Source organism: Pyrgilauda ruficollis, unplaced genomic scaffold (genome assembly GCF_017590135.1).
Source record: "Pyrgilauda ruficollis isolate IOZ18807 unplaced genomic scaffold, ASM1759013v1 scaffold193, whole genome shotgun sequence".
Taxonomy (NCBI): Eukaryota; Metazoa; Chordata; class Aves; order Passeriformes; family Passeridae; genus Pyrgilauda; species Pyrgilauda ruficollis.
The window spans coordinates 32,501-37,390 of NW_024518429.1; positions in this window are offsets into that span (position 1 = coordinate 32,501).

Below are 4,890 nucleotides of genomic sequence, written 5' to 3' on the forward strand. Positions count from 1 at the left end.
AGCTCAACAAACATCAGAGGCTCTGCACAAGCTGGGGGAAAAGAAAGTCCTTCTGTGTCTTATCCTTCTGGCAGCCCACTCCAGATCCTTCCCTTTCAGGATGATCATCTAATGCTCTGGGGATCAGAGGCAAAAAGGTTTATTCTTTGTTGTTCATGACTGGGAGTATTTGTGGCCAGCAGTGACAAAACAGCAGTCAAAGAAAAGCTGCAGCATGTTCTGAGGGCTACCTTGCTGGTTCTTCTGGTTCTTGTAGGTTACATTAGAAGTCCATAAACTGCCATAGAAAGTGCATCTGAATGCTTAACTTAATGATCAGGTGTTTATCTGGTCATATGCACAACTCAGTGATGAGGGCAAGCTGCTGGAGAGAGAGGTGCGAGCTATAATCCCTCCTCCAGGGAGCATTTAAAAATTGTAGATTGAATAGTCATTGAAGTAAAATTGCTATCCAGGCTTCTCATTCCAATGAATTGCAGAGCTGCAAAGACACTCATTGGATTAGAGAGAAAGGCTGCATATATATTTCTAAAAATGTCAAGAGAGGGAGAGAACTGGGAGAAATGCACTGCAGAAAAGCCTGCAGTCAGCTGTGTAGTGTAATCTGGGAAATGGGAGATGGATCCAAAACAAGGGTTACATTGAGCATATTGTGTGGGTGCAATTTTTCTTGTTGCCTCCAAGGACTTCATATTGCAGGGAGGGAAAGATTCCCTACTCTTTGGTTTTGAAAAGTCTTAAACTCTCTTCATGATAAACCATTTCCCGAACTTTGGTGTAAGAGGCCTGAGTTCCCAGAAATGGTGAGTTTGAAGGCACAGCCTTCAGATTGCAATTATTGCTGGTTAGCTTAGAGAGTTGAGTGTGGCTCCAGTCATGAGAACTAAGCTTTATCCCTTATTTTCCTATCCAACCTTGCTGCAGCTGGGGATGTGGGCCCAGCAGGGACACTTGTGTGGGCCAAGACCATATAAAGTGGGGTGATGGAGAAGTGTTCAAGAACCTCCACAGGAGTGTAGTCTTCAACACCTCATTATTTTTAAACATGTTTTAGGATTACATACTTGAGACATCCTGTACTGTCCATGGTGGTTGTTGGAGGTGCAAACACCACTGGATGATTTCCAATAGTTGCTTGTGTGTTCATGACTAAAATAATTCCACTAAAGGAAAGGAAAGTATGGGTGGGTTTCCCCATTTCTGTTGCCAGCACCTGGAATTAATTACAGAGAGCTTTTTTCATAGAAGCTTTCTACTAAAAATTTTAGCAGTAGCTAAATGCTGGTGCTAACATTGGATCTAGTAATGGCAGTAAAGCAGCTGTTTTGGGAGAGGGCAAACCTTCTTTTCAGAAGGCAAAGGAATAATGCTGCATTGCACCAACACCTCTCTTCTAATCTGGCAAACTCTCTGAGGTAGGGTTTTCTTTTCAGAACTTATTTTGTGTATTTTACCACCTGTAAAGAATATACTTCTCTGTAGTACATACAGGAAAAAAGAAATTATTGTTTAGACTCAGTTTTCTTCTTTAGCAATAGCCAGCAAATTTCCTTCCAATCCTACAAAATCCTATGGAGCTGATCTACCATTACTATAGTTGAATTTTTGTCCATGTGCTACATACACTGAAATTTCTTTGGTGATCTCCTTCACTGTAGTTGTAAGTCTTTCCTAGACATTAATGTGTGCTTTTGACAGCCCAGATTAGAAGTGTGGTAGCAGACAGTTGTTCCAATTTCATAATTAGGAAGGTGTGACCATCAGTGATTTTCCCAGCAGCAAAAGAAAAGTCAGAAAAAAAGGGAAGTCAAGTTCTGTCTGAAAAGTTTCAGTCCAGAGTTTAATACAGAGGCCAAGGTATGGGATTGTCTTTCTTCTTACTCAATCACTGAATTACTTTTTCTTCTAGTGGATTTAATTTGTCATTTCTTGTGCTGGTGAGGGCCTAAAGCCTGGGTGGTTCTCACGGTTACAAACTGGTCCTAGCCCTAGTCCTGTGGATGCCCAGTCTGTTTTTCTAATCACCAAATTTCTTCTTTTAGCCAAATCAATGTTCACAGTTTATTTCTTAGAACTGTGATTTTAGAGATGAAGTCATGGGAAGTCTTCTGATGTAATTTGGAATTTATGACTGAAAATTTTGAAATTTTCAACTTTGTATATACAGGGTTCTTTTGAGTTTTCAAGGCTTCTGAAGATTGGTACACTCATAGCCATTAAGCACTATAATCCTTTGCCTGCATCTTTCATACTGCTGACACTCCACTTAGGAAAACATGAGTAAATGACTGGAGGAGTCCGATGCTGGTACATTTAAGTCTGAGATTGCTTACCTGAAAGCAAATGACATTTACAATATCAGAATACTGCCAAATTTTTAAAAAAATAGTACTGCTGGTGTAGAGGGCTTTAACACTCATAAAATTGGCTTTTCAATCCCCTTAGAAGGGCAGTTATGTTATCAGCAGTGTCTTTTCCTTGGTGAATATTATAATGGGTGTTGTCATTGAGCAATGTTACCAAAATACATATTTACGAATGCAAAGCACACGTGTGTATGTGTTTGTATGCTGGAAGTAAGGCTTTCATTTATAAGAAATTTAGGTTCTGTAATCCAATAAGCATTTTCTGTGAGCAGAGAACAAGTTTCATGTTAAACAGTTTTAAAAGAACTTAGTTATAAGATGGGTTTTACTGAAAGAGGAAATATGTTTTTATGCCTCTTTCAATTATGGCCAAAAACTTTTTTTGCAATGCAATGCTTTATAAACTTGCCTCTGAGAGGAAAATGTGGTCCTCTTCCAGTACATGCACACATACCCTTGAAAAGTGCAGTGCTTGCAGTGCCAAGTTTCATTCTTAACATACAGCAACATAAATACTGCTCTCTTCACCACTATAGTTGTGTTATAATTGCATTAGCCTATGTGGTCCAAGGAGTGTTTCCAGTAACAGCAAAAGAAATTTCAAAATAATAAAACTGTCAGTGTTAACAGTGATTCCTGACAAGACTCATGTAAACCTATCTAAAAATAGAGAAAGTTTCACTTGTCAAAAACCAGAATGATGCAAAGTTTGGGATTTTCTGCTTGCCATCAGATTTCTTTCTCACAGTGAATGTAATGATTTTTAAAGATAGACAGTTGTTCTCCTTTTCACTTTTTCTTTTCCTCCCATACTGCCAAACTTGAGACCAAAAACAGCCTTTTACAATAAATTGAAGGAAACTGATCCTCACTATTAAGAGCTTTCAGTTCTCCTTATGTTTTAAAAATCAAGACTTTTTCTATGTATTTATTACAAAAATTGAAACTCTGCTATTACTTACTAAGCTTGAAAGAAATGCATGCTCCAATGAATCCTATATAACATACCTGTTCTTGCAGCCTTGCAAGTAATGACAGTAGTCTGATTTTGTTTTAAATATATAAAAAAGCCTCTGATTCAAAGAAAGAAGATTCTCAATGCTTGACTTGTTTCTAAATAGGCATTTTGAGCCTTAATGGGCATAACATTAGGTTTACACTGTGTCTTGGTGATCTTAAAGGTCCTTTCCAACCCAAATGGTTCCATGTGCATTGTTTGCGATGTCTGAATTTTGAATTGCTGAGAATGGGTGTGCTGCCTGTGATTTCTGTTGTACTGCCTGAGTTAAAGAGAACATGGAATTTGACTCTAAATATCTATCACATGGACTCAGCATCTCCCTTAGTTTAAATATCAATAAAGTTCTGTCTGTCTCTACTAAGGAATCTATCAGAGTAAGTATATGAAGGTCATTTAAAATAATTACTTTTTCCTTTTTAATGATATCTGTGGGATAGCTTGCAAGAATTAAAAGTAGAATGACATTAAATTTTTCTTAGTTGAAGATGTGTTGCTCATTAAACCAATTCAAATATATAAAAGGAATTTTTAGTAAGATCTGTTTTGGGGGGAAATCTTACTGAAAATGGAGGGTCCGTACAAATGTGGGTATAGTGCTTCGGACATATCAATGCCAATGGAATGTTAAAAGGTCTTTCAACATGAGGAATAGGTGTTACATGTTAATTTGTTGAAAGATACTACAAATATAATTGGAAAGACAGTTAATGGTTGTTCATACATAACTCTTAGGGTGTTTTTTCGTTTTGTCTTTTATAAATTATAAGATTGCAACATCTGATATGCATTGAAGGTTATCTAATATTCTCTGTTAATACAGCATAATTATTCATAATCTTAAGAAACAAGTAGACAAAATGTGAACTGCACATTGAAGTGGATATCATTTGGCTTATAGAACATATTAGATGTGCTCCTAAATGGTCTCATTTTAATTTCTTATTTGGCTTACCTGATATTTGCTTCATAGTTTTAATTATGAATGCATGTGCATATGTGAAAAATGATTAAAATATTTTTGAGAAGGCAAAAACCTAATCTAAGAGCAAAACAGTATAAATAAAATAGAGAAAATGTACTGTGCTTTAAATTAAGTCTGTAATGTACTGTCAGAAGCTTAGGGTAAAGATGATCTGGTGTCTGATTAAAAAAAAGACAAAAATAGTAAAAACTTTCTCTCCAGTTAAAAGTCAGCTTCTGGGCTGGGTATCTCTTCCCTAATTGTGGATGACCTTACTAGCATCCAAACCAGAAGATGTTTCTGAATTTTCTGCACTGTTTAAACATCAGCAACACCTTCATGTGTTACAGAGAAAGCACAGAGCACAAATATTGTATTTCAATTGCAATGAAAAAAAGAAATAGTTACCCTCTTATTCAGCTCATGAGAAAGACTAAATATGACATTGGGGTATTATCATTGTTTTGATTTTCCCCATCTTTAAATTAGAAATTCAGTTTTGTTTTCTACACTTTTCTGACATACTCCAGTAAATTTTGACA